Source organism: Triticum aestivum, chromosome 1A (assembly GCF_018294505.1).
Source record: "Triticum aestivum cultivar Chinese Spring chromosome 1A, IWGSC CS RefSeq v2.1, whole genome shotgun sequence".
NCBI lineage: Eukaryota > Viridiplantae > Streptophyta > Magnoliopsida > Poales > Poaceae > Triticum > Triticum aestivum.
This window is the reverse complement of record NC_057794.1, coordinates 463719415-463735351: the sequence shown is the minus strand read 5'-3', so window position 1 is coordinate 463735351 and position 15937 is coordinate 463719415.

The window sequence follows — 15937 nt, the reverse complement described above, 5'->3', positions numbered from 1 at the left end:
TGCTAGAATTGAATTGATAGGAAACTCAGATACATGTGTGGATACATAGACAACACCATGTCCCTAGTAAGCCTCTAGTTGACTGGCTCGTTGATCAATAGATGGTTACGGTTTCCTGACCATGGACATTGGATGTCATTGATAACGGGATCACATCATTAGGAGAATGATGTGATGGACAAGACCCAATCCTAAGCCTAGCACAAAGATCGTGTAGTTCGTATGCTAAAGCTTTTCTAATGTCAAGTATCATTTCCTTAGACCATGAGATTGCGCAACTCCCGGGTAACGTAGGAATACTTTGGGTGTGCCAAACGTCACAACGTAAATGGGTGACTATAAAGGTACACTACAGGTATCTCCGAAAGTGTCTATTGGGTTGGCACAAATCGAGACTGGGATTTGTCACTCCGTGTGACGGAGAGGTATCTCTGGGCCCACTCGGTAGGACATCATCATAATGTGCACAATGTGATCAAGGAGTTGATCACGGGATGATGTGTTACGGAACAAGTAAAGAGACTTACCAGTAACGAGATTGAACAAGGTATCGGGATACCGACGATCGAATCTCGGGCAAGTACAATACCGCTAGACAAAGGGAATTGTATACGGGATTGATCGAATCCTCAATATCGTGGTTCATCCGATGAGATCATCGTGGAGCATGTGGGAGCCAACATGGGTATCCAGATCCCGTTGTTGGTTATTGACCGGAGAACGTCTCGGTCATGTCTGCATGGTTCCCGAACCCGTAGGGTCTACACACTTAAGGTTCGATGACGCTAGGGTTATAAGGAATAGATATACGTGGTTACCGAATGTTGTTCGGAGTCCCGGATGAGATCCCGGACATCACGAGGAGTTCCGGAATGGTCCGGAGGTAAAGATTTATATATGGGAAGTCCTGTTTTGGTCGCCGGAAAAGTTTTGGGGTTTATCGGTAATATACCGGGACCACCGGGAGGGTCCCGGGGGTCCACCAAGTGGGGCCACCAGCCCCGGAGGGCTGCATGGGCCAAGTGTGGGAGGGGACCAGCCCCAGGTGGGCTGGTGCGCCCCACCACCAAGGCCCAAGGCGCAAGGGAGAGTGGAAGGGGGCAAACCCTAGGCTCAGATGGGCCTAAGGCCCACCTAGTGGTGCGCCTCCCTCTCTCCCCCCCCTTGGCCGCCCCCCTAGATGGGATCTAGGGCTGGCCGCCACCCCTAGGGGTGGAAACCTAGATGGGGGCGCAGCCCCTCCCCTCCCCCTATATATACTTGAGGTTTTGGGCTGCCAGACACATGAGTTCCTCTCCTTCTTGGCGCATCCCTACCCCTCTCCCTCCTCGTCTCTTGTGGTGCTTGGCGAAGCCCTGCTGGAGTACCACGCTCCTCCACCACCACCACGCCGTTGTGCTGCTGCTGGATGGAGTCTTCCTCAACCTCTCCCTCTCTCCTTGCTGGATCAAGGCATGGGAGACGTCACCGGGCTGTACGTGTGTTGAACGCGGAGGTGCCGTCCGTTCGGCACTAGGATCTCCGGTGATTTGGATCACGACGAGTACGACTCCTTCAACCCGTTCTCTTGAACGCTTCCGCATAGCGATCTACAAGGGTATGTAGATGCACTCTCCTTCCCCTCGTTGCTGGTTTCTCCATAGATAGATCTTGGTGACACGTAGGAAAATTTTGAATTTCTGATACGTTCCCCAACAGTGGCATCATGAGCTAGGTCTATTGCGTAGATTCTTTGCACGAGTAGAACACAAAGTAGTTGTGGGCGTTGATTTTTTTCAATATGCTTACCGTTACTAGTCCAATCTTGATTCGGTGGCATTGTGGGATGAAGCGGCCCGGACCGACCTTACACGTACTCTTACGTGAGACTGGTTCCACCGACTGACATGCACTAGTTGCATAAGGTGGCTAGCGGGTGTCTGTCTCTCCCACTTTAGTCGGATCGGATTCGATGAAAAGGGTCCTTATGAAGGGTAAATAGCAATTGGCATATCACGTTGTGGTTTTTGCGTAGGTAAGAAACGTTCTTGCTAGAAACCCATAGCAGCCACGTAAAACATGCAAACAACAATTAGAGGACGTCTAACTTGTTTTTGCAGGGTATGCTATGTGATGTGATATGGCCAAAAGGAATGTGATGAATGATATGTGATGTATGAGATTGATCATGTTCTTGTAATAGGAATCACGACTTACATGTCGATGAGTATGACAACCGGCAGGAGCCATAGGAGTTGTCTTAATTTATTTATGACATGCGTGTCAACATAAACGTCATGTAATTACTTTACTTTATTGCTAACCGTTAGCTGTAGTAGTAGAAGTAATAGTTGGCGAGCAACTTCATGGAGACACGATGATGGAGATAATGGTGTCATGCCGGTGACAAGATGATCATGGAGCCCCAAAATGGAGATCAAAGGAGCTATATGATATTGGCCATATCATGTCACTATTATTTGATTGCATGTGATGTTTATCATATTTTTGCATCTTGTTTACTTAGAACGACGGTAGTAAATAAGATGATCCCTCATAATAATTTCAAGAAAGTGTTCCCCCTAACTGTGCACCATTGTGACAGTTCGTTGTTTCGAAGCACCACGTGATGATCGGGTGTGATAGATTCTAACGTTCACATACAACGGGTGTAAGACAGATTTACACACGCGAAACACTTAGGTTGACTTGACGAGCCTAGCATGTACAGACATGGCCTCAGAACACAAGAGACCGAAAGGTCGAGCATGAGTCGTATGGTAGATACGATCAACATGAAGATGTTCACCGATGATGACTAGTCTGTCTCACGTGATGATCGGACACGGCCTAGTTGACTCGGATCATATAATCACTTAGATGACTAGAGGGATGTCTATCTGAGTGGGAGTTCATAAGATGAACTTAATGGTCTTGAACATAGTCAAAAGGTCTTCGCAAATTATGTCGTAGCTCGCGCTTCAGTTCTACTGTTTAGATATGTTCCTAGAGAAAATTTAGTTGAAAGTTGATAGTAGCAATTATGCGGACTAGGTCCGTAAATTGAGGTTTGTCCTCATTGCTTCATAGAAGGCTTATGTCCTTAATGCACCGCTCAGTGTGCTGAACCTCGAACGTTGTCTGTGGATGTTGCGAACATCTGACATACACATTTTGATAACTACGTGATAGTTCAGTTAAACGGCTTAGAGTTGAGGCACCAAAGACGTTTTGAAACGTCGCGAAACATATGAGATGTTTCGAGGGCTGAAATTGGGATTTCAGGCTCGTGCCCACGTCAAGAGGTATAAGACCTCCGACGATTTTCTTAGCCTGCAAACTATGGGAGAAAATCTCAATTGTTGAACTTGTGCTCAGATTGTCTGAGTACAACAATCGCTTGAATCGAGTGGGAGTTGATCTTCCAGATGAAATAGTGATGGTTCTACGAAGTCATTACCACCAAGCTGCTAGAGCTTCGTGATGAACTATAATATATCAGGGACATATATGATGATCCTTGAGATATTCGCGATGTTTGACACCACAAAAGTAGAAATCAAGAAGGAGCATCAATTGTTGATGGTTGGTGAAACCACTAGTTTCAAGAAGGGCAAGGGCAAGAAGGGATACTTCATGAAACGGCAAATCAGCTGCTGTTCTAATGAAGAAACTCAAAGGTGAACCCAAGCCCGAGACTAAGTGCTTCTGTAATAAGGGGAACAGTCACTGAAGCAGAACCACCCTAGATACTTGGTAGATGAGAAGGCTGGCAAGGTCGAGAGAAGTATATTGGATATGCATTATAATGTGTACTTTACTAGTACTCCTAGTAGCATCAGGGTATTACATACCGGTTCGGTTGCTAAGTGTTAGTAACTCGAAACAAAAGGCTACGGAATAAACGTAGACTAGCTAAAGGTGAGCTGGCGATATGTGTTGGAAGTTTTTCCAAGCTTGATGTGATCAAGCATTGCACGCTCCCTTTACCATCGAGATTGGTGTTTGCGTTGAGCATAGACATGATTGGATTATGTCTATCGCAATACGGTTATTCATTTAAGGAGAATAATGGTTACTCTGTTTATTTGAATAATACCTTCAATGGTCTTGCACCTAAAATGAATGGTTCATTGAATCTCAATCATAGTGATACACATGTTCATGCCAAAAGATATAAGATAGTAATGATAGTACCACCTACTTGTGGCACTGCCACGTAAGTCATATCGGTATAAAACGCATGAGGAAGCTCCATGTTGATGGATCTTTGGGCTCACTCGTTTTGAAAAGTTTGAGACATGCGAACCATGTCTATTGGTGTATATGCATGAAGAAACTCCATGCAAATGGACTGTTTGGACTCACTTGATTTTGAATCACTTGAGACATGCAAATCATACCACATGGGCAAGATGACTGAAAGCCTCGTTTTCAGTAAAATGGAACTAGAAAGCAACTTGCTGGAAGTAATACATTTTGATGTATGCAGTCCAATGAGTGCAGAGGCATGCAGTGGATATCGTTATGTTCTTACTTCACAGATGATTTGAGTAGATGTTGAGTATATTTACTTGATGAATCACGAGTCTGAATTATTGAAAGGTTCAAGTAATTTCAGGGTGAAGTTGAAAGATCGTCGTGACAAGAGGATAAAAAATCTATGATATGATCATAGAGATGAATATCTGAATTACGAGTTTGGCACAGAATTAAGACATTGTGGAAAATGTTTCACGACTAATACAGCCTGGAACACCATAGTGTGATGGTGTGTCCGAACATCATAACTGCACCCTATTGGATATGATGCATACCATGATGTCTCTTATCGAATTACCACGATAGTTTATGGGTTAGGAATTAGAGACAACCACATTCACTTTAAATAGGGCACCACGTAATTCCGATGAGATGACACCGTATGAACTATGGTTTAGAGAAACCTAAGCTGTCATTTCTTAAAAGTTTGGGGCTGCGACGCTTATGTGAAAAAGTTTCAGGCTGATAAGCTCGAACCCAAAGCGGATAAATGCATCTTCATAGGACACCCAAAACAGTTGGGTATACCTCCTGTCTCAGATCCGAAAGCAATAAGGGATTGTTTCTAGAATCGGGTCCTTTCTCGAGGAAAAGTTTCTCTCGAAGGAATTGAGTGGGAGGATGGTGGAGACTTGATGAGGTTATTGAACCATCTCTTCAACTAGTGTGTGGCAAGGCACAGGGAATTGTTCCTGTGGAACCTACACCAATTGAAGTGGAAGCTTATGATAGTGATCATGAAACTTCAGATCAAGTCACTACCAAACCTCGTGGGATGACAAGGATGCGTACTACTTCAGAGTGGTACGTAATCCTGTCTTGGAAGTCATGTTGCTAGACAACAATGAACCTACGAGCTATGGAGAAGCGATGGTGGGCCCGGATTCTGATAAATGGCTCGAGGCCATAAAATCCGAGAGAGGATCCATGTATGAAAACAAAGTGTAGACTTTGGCAGAACGGCTCGATGATCGTAAGGCTGTTGAGTACAGATGGATTTTGTAAAAGGAAGACGGACAATGATGGTTAAGAAAGCTCGACTTCTCGTTAAGATTTTTTCCGACAAGTTCAAGGAGTTGACTATGACGAGACTTTATCACTCGTAGCGATGCTAAGAGTCCGTTGGAATTATGTTAGCAGTTACTGCATTATTTATGAAATCATGCAGATAGGATGTCAAAACATTGTTTCCTCGATGATTTTCTTGAGGAAAGGTTGTATGAGATACAACCAGAAGGTTTTGTCAATCCTGGAAAAATGCTAACAAGTATGCAAAGCTCCAGCAATCCTTCTAAGGACTGGAGTAAGCATCTCGGAGTTGGAATGTATGCTTTGATGAGATGATCAAAGATTTTGGGTGTATACAAAGTTTATGAGAAACTTGTATTTCCAAAGAAGTGAGTGGGAGCACTATAGAATTTCTGATGAGTATATGTTGTTGACATATTGTGGATCAGAAATGATGTGGAATTTCTGGAAAGCATATAGGGTTATTTGGAAAGTGGTTTTTCAATGAAAGCCTGGATTAAGCTACTTGAACATTGAGCATCAAGATCTATAAGGATAGATCAAAACACTTAATGGTTCTTTCAAATGAGCACATACCTTGACATGATCTTGAAGGTGTTCAAGCTGGATCAGTCATGGAAAGGAGTTCTTGCCTGAGTTGTAAGGTATGAAGTTAAGACTTGAAGCTCGACCACGGCAGAAGAAAGAGAAGGGACGAATGTCGTCCCCTATGCTTTTGTCATAGGCTCTATACGGTATGCCATGCTGAGTACCGCACCTGATGTGTGCCTTGCCACATGTCTGGTAAGACGGTACAAAGGTGATCCAGGAGTGGATCACTAGATAGCGGTCAAAATTGTCCTTGGAGTAATAAGGACATGTTTCTCGATTATGGAGGTGATAAAGAGTTCAGCGTAAAGGGTTACATCGATGCAAGCTTTAACACCTATCCGAATAGCAAACCAGATACGTATAGTGGAGCAACCATTTGGAATAGCTCCAAGTGGAGCGTGGAAGCAGCATTTATAATATGACCTAGAGATTTGCAAAGTACATACGGATCTGAATGTTGCAGACCCGTTGACTGAAACCTCTCTCACAAGCAAAACATGATCAAACCCAGAACTCACCGAGTCTTAATCACATGATGATGTGAACTAGTTTAGTGACACTAGTAAACTCTTGGATGTTGGTCACATAGCGATGTGACCTGTGAGTGTTAATCACATGGCGATGTGAACTAGATTATTGACTCTAGTGCAAGTGGGAGACTGTTGGAAATATGCCCTAGAGGCAATAATAAATTGATTATTATTATTATATTTCCTTGTTCATGATAATCGTTTATTATCCATGCTAGAATTGTATTGATAGGAAACTCAGATACATGTGTGGATACATAGACAACACCATGTCCCTAGTAAGCCTCTAGTTGACTGGCTCGTTGATCAATAGATGGTTACGTTTTCCTGACCATGGACATTGGATGTCGTTGATAACGGGATCACATCATTAGGAGAATGATGTGATGGACAAGACCCAATCCTAAGCCTAGCACAAAGCTCGTGTAGTTCGTATGCTAAAGCTTTTCTAATGTCAAGTATCATTTCCTTAGACCATGAGATTGTGCAACTCCCGGATACCGTAGGAATACTTTGGGTGTGCCAAACGTCACAACGTAACTGGGTGGCTATAAAGGTACACTACAGGTATCTCCGAAAGTGTCTGTTGGGTTGGCACGAATCGAGACTGGGATTTGTCACTCCGTGTGACGGAGAGGTATCTCTGGGCCCACTCGGTAGGACATCATCATAATGTGCACAATGTGATCAAGGAGTTGATCACGGGATGATGTGTTACGGAACGAGTAAAGAGACTTACCGGTAACGAGATTGAACAAGGTATTGGGATACCGACGATCAAATCTCGGGCAAGTACAATACCGCTAGACAAAGGGAATTGTATACGGGATTGATCGAATCCTCGACATCGTGGTTCATCTGATGAGATCATCGTGGAGCATGTGGGAGCCAACATGGCTATCCAGATCCCGCTGTTGGTTATTGACCGGAGAACGTCTCGATCATGTCTGCATGGTTCCCGAACCCGTAGGGTCTACACACTTAAGGTTCGATGACGCTAGGGTTATAAGGAATAGATATACGTGGTTACCGAATGTTGTTCGGAGTCCCAGATGAGATCCCGGATGTCACGAGGAGTTCCGGAATGGTCCGGAGGTAAAGATCTATATATGGGAAGTCCTGTTTTGGTCGTCGGAAAAGTTTCGGGGTTTATCGGTAATATACCGGGACCACCGGGAGGGTCCCGGGGGTCCACCAAGTGGGGCCACCAGCCCCGGAGGGCTGCATGGGCCAAGTGTGGGAGGGGACCAGCCCCAGGTGGGCTGGTGCGCCCACCCACCAAGGCCCAAGGTGCAAGGGAGAGTGGAAGGGGCAAACCCTAGGCTCAGATGGGCCTAAGGCCCACCTAGTGGTGCGCCTCCCTCTCTCCCCCCCCTTGGCCGCCCCCCTAGATGGGATCTAGGGCTGGCCTCCACCCCAAGGGGTGGAAACCTAGATGGGGCGCAGCCCCTCCCCTCCCCCTATATATACTTGAGGTTTTGGGCTGCCAGACACATGAGTTCCTCTCCTTCTTGGCGCATCCCTACCCCTCTCCCTCCTCGTCTCTTGCGGTGCTTGGCGAAGCCCTGCTGGAGTACCACGCTCCTCCACCACCACCAGGCCGTTGTGCTGCTGCTGGATGGAGTCTTCCTCAACCTCTCCCTCTCTCCTTGCTGGATTAAGGCATGGGAGACGTCACCGGGCTGTACGTGTGTTGAACGCGGAGGTGCCGTCCGTTCGGCACTAGGATCTCCGGTGATTTGGATCACGACGAGTACGACTCCTTCAACCCGTTCTCTTGAACGCTTCCGCATAGCGATCTACAAGGGTATGTAGATGCACTCTCCTTCCCCTCATTGCTGGTTTCTCCATAGATAGATCTTGGTGACACGTAGGAAAATTTTGAATTTCTGCTACGTTCCCCAACAGCTCTAGCATAAGAAGCCAAGGTTTCATTATCATTAAATTCACATGAAAAGGGAAGGTGTGGAGCCTTCATCCTAGAGCAACAAGTATATCATAACTCAAGCATACTTGCCGAGCATACCACTTCAATATATAAATTTGATCCCATAATAGTTTCCCTTTTTGTGTCAAGCGATAATCCCTAAAGTATTCACGTTGATCCAACGTTACTCCCATTACCAGATTGAATGAGGTTTTCTCACGATTATCAAAGTGGTACATAATATTTTTCACATATTGAGCATCGAGGGTTTTAGGAGGTTCCTCATCTCCGTGAGTAGCAAGTACACCTAATTTTTTTGGTATTTCGTGTTCCATATCCATAACTAAAGATAGAGAACAACTAAGAATAGCAAGTAAAAATTACTTAGTGATAAAGCAAACAAGCACACACGAGAATATTCACCCCACGCTATTGCTACCCGGCAACGGCGCCAGAAAAAGGTCTTGATAACCCACAAGTATAGGGGCTCGCAACAGTTTTCGATAAGTAAGAGTGTCGAACCCAACGAGGAGCTAAAGGCAGAACAAATAATCCCTCAAGTTCTATCGACCACCGATACAACTCTACGCACGCTTGACGTTCGCTTTACCTAGAACAAGTATGAAACTAGAAGTACTTTGTAGGTGTTGTAGGATAGGTTTGCAAGATAATAAAGAGCAAGTAAATAAAAAGTAGGGGCTGTTTAAACAAAGACACAACTAAGTTAGATTTAGTAGAGAGCTTGTTATCAAGAGAAAGTTATTTGTCCCTAGGCAATCGATAACTAGACCGGTAATCATTATTACAATTTTATTTGAGGGAGAGGCATAAGCTAGCATACTTTCTCTACTTGGATCATATGCACTTATGATTGAAACTCTAGCAAGCATCCGCAACTACTAAAGATTCATTATGGTAAAACCCAACCATAGCATTAAAGCATCAAGTCCTCTTTATCCCTTACGCAAACAACCTACTTACTCGGGTCTGTGCTTCTGTTCACTCACGCCACCCACCATAAGCAAATCATAAACATATTGCAACACCCTACAGCGGGGATCCCTCATGCTTGCGCGACACGGAGAGCACCATAGGACAGCACCAATAATAAAACATGCAACTCAAACCAATCTTGATCATCAAATAGCCATTAGGACAAAATAGATCTACTCAAACATCATAGGATAGCCATACATCATAGGGAAATAATATATAGCGTTGAGCACCATGTTTAAGTAGAGATTACATCGGGTAAGAGAGAGGTTACACCGTTGCATAGAGGGGGGAAGAGTTGGTGGTGAAGGCGGTGAAGTTGTTGGTGAAGATGACGGTGATGATGATGGCCCCAGGTGGCACTCCGGCGCAACCGGAAGCAAGGGGGAGAGGGCCCCCCTTCTTCTTCTTCTTCCTTGACCTCCTCCCTAGATGGGAGAAGGGTTTCCCCTCTTGTCCTTGGCCTCCATGGCATGGGAGGGGCGAGAGCCCCTCCGAGATTGGATCTGTCTCTCTGTCTCTCTCTGTTTCTGTGCTCTCTCCTGGCTCTGTTTCACCGTTTTGTGTATATATGGAGATCCCTAACTCCGATTGGCCTGAAACCTTCGCCGTGATTTCCCCCCCGAAAATTAGCTTTGTTGCGGCAAAAGAAGAGCGTCAACCGCCTTACGTGTGGCTCACGAGGGTGGGGGCGCGCCCAGGGGGGGCAGGCGCGCCCCCCTGCCTCGTAACACCCTCGGGCACCGCCTCGCGTGGATTTTTCTTCCGGAATTTTCCAAATATTCCAAAAAGTATCTTCGTCCGTTTTTATCCCGTTTGGACTCCGTTTGATATGGATATTCTGCGAAACCAAAAACATGCAACAGACAGGAACTGGCACCGGGCATTGGATCAATATGTTAGTCCCAAAAATAGTATAAAAAGTTGCCAAAAGTATATGAAAGTTGTGGAATATTGGCATGGAACAATCAAAAATTATAGATACGATGGACACGTATCACAACCCTCTCCCGGTCGGCGCGGCGGTTGGACGGTCCGGGGGCGTCCTCATCGTCGTCGCTGTCGAGGATCACGACGCCACGCTCGTCCTCGCGCCCACGTTTGCGGGCGGCTATCTCCTCCAGGGCCCGGCGCTACCGGACCATCTCGTCGCGGAGGTAGTCGTCCCGCGCCCACCGTAGGGCGTCCTCGTCGGAGATGACGTGCCGAGCTATCTCCTTGTACTCCGCGGGAAGGCCGGGCTCCGGCTTCGGCCTGACGAGGACGAGGCGGCCAGAGGCGGGGGCAGAGTCGTCGATGCGGACGCCGGAGCTGCGGGTGCGCGCGCTGACAAGCGTGTTCTGAGGCTCCGGCTTGATGGGGCGGAGGCAGGGAGAGTCGGACGAGCGGCCGGACGAGGAGGAGGACGCCCCCAGGTCCATGCGCCTCGGCGTCCATGAGCTCCCACGCCGGCGAGAGATGGACGGGGGAGCGGGGTGCTCCAGCCTCGGCGTGTTGCCGCCCTCGATGTACTCGAGGACGGCCTCCAGTGTGCAGCCGGACATGCCCCACCATCAGCACCGGCCTTTGGAGTTGAGCCTTCTGGAGGGCACGACGCCGTTGGTGGCCTCTAGCTGCTCGGCGTGGCGGCGGCGGAAGTAGGGCTCCCAGAGCGGGCTGTCGGGGACATACCGCGGACCTTCCCTCGTCGCCCGCGGTAGAGAGGCGCGGATACGCGCGATCTCCGCACGTCGCGCCGCCCCGGTTGGCGGTGGTGGCACCGGGACCCCGCCGGCGCTGATCCTCCACGCCCCCGGCACCCGCATGTCCGGCGGGACCGAGTACTCGGCCTCGAGGAGGAGCCGAGCTTCGTCCTCGTGAAGGTGGCGGCGGCCGAAGCCGTTCGCCGCCGCACCGTCTCCTGGGAAGCGCTCGGCCATGCTTTGCACTGGAGACGGCGAGAGGAGAGGGAGGAAAGGGGGAGAAATGGCACTGCGGCGATGGAGATTCTGTGCGTGTCACCGGCGCGCTGGGGTTCGGCTTATATAGGCGGAGGCGTCGTTCGTACGCGTGGCCGCCGCGCGTACGCGTGGCGGGCGAGGGGACGCGCGTCGTCCGGTCACTGCGTCGCCCGTGAGGCATCAATGGAGGAGGTTGACCGGCGCGGCAGCGCGCGACAGCTTTGGCATTGATTCGCCACGAGAAACGAGGCGATGAGGACGACGAAGCGGCGAGAAGAGAGACGAGTCGCTGGCAAGGAGGGCCCGCAGTTGTTTCACGCCAAAAACGATTCACCTGGCGCCCCCGAGCGCCCTCCAGCGCGTCGGGTTCGGGTTGGGTCCGTCGGCGCCAATTTCGGCCCGAGCCGGTGAAAAATGGGCCCTTGGATGCGCGACTGGGCCGATTTTTTGGCGTTGGCGGTCGAAAAATCGCCTGGGGGGCCTTGTTGGAGACGCGGCTGGAGATGCTCTAAGGCCACGGAGACGAGGTGGACCAGCAGCGACGCCGGCAAAAGGCAGAGGAACCCCAAGATTTTCTTGGGAAGGAGGTATCTTGGAAACTAGGGCACGTGAAATCCCGCTCCGCTGTACTTGAGCCTCTATAGAACTATTTTGCCCGCAGAAAAGCTATCAAATCTATTAAACAAATCAGCAGTTGGCAAATTCATACAAAATAAAGAAATTGCACCGAAATCCCTAGGAAGACCGTCTTCTTCCTCCAGACGGGCCAACGCCGCGCCATCACAAGCCTCTTCGTGGCAAGAGTCGGGTTGTCATTTTCTTGTTGATCACTACATACATTATGTTATTATTAAGGTCACGGTCTAGTTGGACTAGCATCCGAAAGAAAAAACCGTCAACGAGAGAAGAACCACATAGCCAAGGGTCAAACCATCATGATTTCTTATGGCCCTCACATTGATATCAAAGGCCGCACCAACACGACGAACACGAGGACCCAAGTGCTATGTTAAGCTACCATCGTCGCGTCGATCGACCCTGAAAACGCTAACCTCATCGTCCATAATGACTAGCAAGAATCTATACTATCGAGTCAACGACGTGCGGCCGCCAAGTCCTAACCCTAAGTTATTTACATGTCGACATTGAGGCACCAGGCACCCCTCACATTGCCAAAGAGGCATGCGGTGGAGGGAGGAACCCTTGGGCTCAGCACCCACAGTGGACATGGGGGACAAAGCCTCTTCATTATCGTCTCGAGGGGGTGGAGTGCCAAATGGAGGCCGAATTTAAAAAAAAATCAAATTCATATTATATGTTTCAATTTATTCTAAAAAAAATATACATATACTTGCAGACATGATGTATATGTGTGTAAATTTTTAGGATGATTGCCTTAAAATGAGAGTTACACAGTAAAAAACAAACATGAGGCTTTTTAACACATGCACTATTCATCCTCAAAGTCCATGGTTTTTTTTTTTTGCACAGCTCGCGTTTCAAGGTATTTCATCCTGAAATTCTACACACATGTATACACATCACATCCTTGTATACCTGTACAATTTATTTCAGATTTATTATAAAATGAAGATTTTGAATTTTCTTTTAAGAAAACGGACTCCAAAACACCATCCTTTCACCCGAGACAATTACTTGAGAAACTGCGGGATCAACTGAGCCAAGTAAAGACAGGAGAAATAACATGGATCAATGATGGCCATCTTGTTCTTTCCAGGAACGAGGTCGCCACGCCACCACCTCACGCCCCCGTTGTGAGCGGTGAGCCAGTGACTCACCTGGGCTCCGGTTTGCCGATTCTGCCTAAGCCAAAAAGGCAGACCCGGCGAAGTAGCACAGCACCGCAGACCTCTGGCGTTTTGTCTTTAGGCCTTGGTGGCGCCCATATCCCACATGGCCCCTGTGCCCACGACTCCCCGGCGCCTCACCCATCCGCATCACCAGATCTTTGGCTACTCGATCGATCGATCGGACGGAGGAATCTATCGCTACTTTGCTGGTAGTAGTAGTAGCGGCGGTTGCTAGTGTGCGAGTGAGGGCAGGGTCACGCACCACTCCTCCGTATTGCAAGCGATCAGTGGTTGATGTGACAGGGCCTTCTCCCGTAATTCTTGGCTGAACTGAGTGAGCCTCTCGAACTGTGAAGCACTGTTTCTCCTAACATCCTTATACATATAAAGAAACTCTCATCTACCCATATACACGTCCTCCTGGGTTAAACTAGGACCGCCTAACGACAAAGTGAACGTACAAAAATCTTACTCCCTCCTTTCCGGTTTATAAGGCTCAATTCAAAATTCTCACCAACCAAAGTAGATGGTGAGTGGTGGAATACTTTTTGTAGTTTGCAAAAGCACCCAATTAATGCTCTTGTTTTCCTCAAAAAAGTATGTTTACCAATGCATTAATTGCAATGCATGCATGCATAAATTACATGCATTGGTCAATTTTCTCTTGGTACTTGCATGCAATGATTTAATGCATCTTGGAATCCGAACATGTGATGAAAAAAACAACCAAATTGAGCCTTATGAAATGGAAAAACTAAAATTTTAAGATAAGCCCTATAAACCGAAAAGGAGGAAGTATCAGTTTCCTACACAAATAAAAATGAAAATGAAAATTGTAAGACGTCGCGGTCGAGCTACGAACAGCTGCATCCATCAACCCCCACCGGCATCAGCGTAAATACAGCGCCCGTACCAGGGTCTGCTGCTGGCTTGCAACTCCTGCAAGGCCAATTATATTTCCCCGGTTTGTGGTAGACGTCTCGTGCCGGGGCAGTGAGGCGCACCAAAAAAAGAAAGGCACGCACGGATGGCACAGTGGAGTGGAGAGGCGCACAGCTGTGGGACACGGGCATGGACGGACGGACGGACGGACGGACGTCTAGAAGAAAAATCCATGGCCAGGCAGCAGGTCGTGGCCGCTAAAGGGGCGTGGCCAGCCGCACCAAGATAAGATACGCATGCACGCACACAGTAGCTTCTGCCGCCAGCATGCCCGCACGTACCAAACAAGAACCGGAGTCGTGAGCATTTTTTAACTAGACTAGACTAGGAAAAAAAATCTTCGGCGATGCTTATGTTTTGTAGAGTACGTGCGGTTCAGAGTTTGAACCTGGCTTCGGAGTCAGCAGCCCGACACGTATAGTAGTACTATATTATTACATGTAATCTTGCAAAGTTCCTAGGCTCGTGTGCTGGAGCTGAGTCTCCCTCCGCCTTTTGGTAAACGGCAAGGCGTTGCAACCCTCTCGGCATGCTTGAGCTCCATGCTTTCCTCACCCTCCAACCGCCACCAGTACGCACCAGTAGCGCGTGATAACTACGACAGTGATCTGTGAGCTTGGGAGGAGAAGCACAATGCATGCACTGACCACTCAGGAGGGGGGAAGAAGGAGAAGGAAAAAAGCACTGGATTCTCGGATGCGACGTAGTATCCTACTTGTAGCCCCGCAGCGCTAGCCACTGGGCCGGGTCGGCGCCCGCAAGGCATGCAATGCAGCGATCAGTACACGGCCACCAGATTTTATGACGAGGGAAAGGACCGGTCCATCCATGGAATTCCCGACTCCGCTATCAGATTAGCAATCTCCAACAGTGCGCGGCCGTGCTTAGTAGTTAGCGTTCATTCATGTCAGGGATGGAACGCCCCACCCTCCACCCCTGGTAGTTCGGCGACGTGCACGATCTTCATTCTTCCAGGGAATATTTATGTGTGCATGCATATATATGGGCGTGAGACATGGCTGGTGCATGGGGTGCTGTTTAAGTTGGCTCGTTCCGGCGCGGAGAAGTTTCGTCTGAGTTTTTGGAGCGTCTCTGTCGATGCCACGGTGTGCAGATTCGGTTGTTCCGGAGTTGACACGCCTATCCTTAGACCGGAATATCGGGTGTCGTAGCCGTCCGTATGGAAAGGCCTATGTCGCGAGGCCTCTTCGTTTCGCCTCAACGGCAAGAGAAGGATCGGCAGCCTGCTGGAATACAACATGGTACTGTATCGGTATTCAGTAACATCAATATACGTGCATGGCTTCTCACTCGCAGTCAAAAATAACCAAGTTGCATACGAATAGAGTTCCATGGTAGTAGTACACTCCTACTAGGGTACACTATTCCATCAAGGAAATGACGGGCGCAGCAGTCAGAGCACAGAGATTATGACTGTGGCATGCGAATATCTGGCTTTCCTAGCTGGAGTGGAGCCCGACTGACACAAATGAATCGAACATTTACAATTTACTACAGGGTAGAAAAAAGGGGGTACGCATGCACATGCCATCTCCGAGCGCTCGCCGGCCAGCCTAGTGCGCCGCGTACACTGGCGATTCGCGAGTACATTGGACTGCCTGCTCTCTTTCGACCCAGCGTCTTTCACAAACA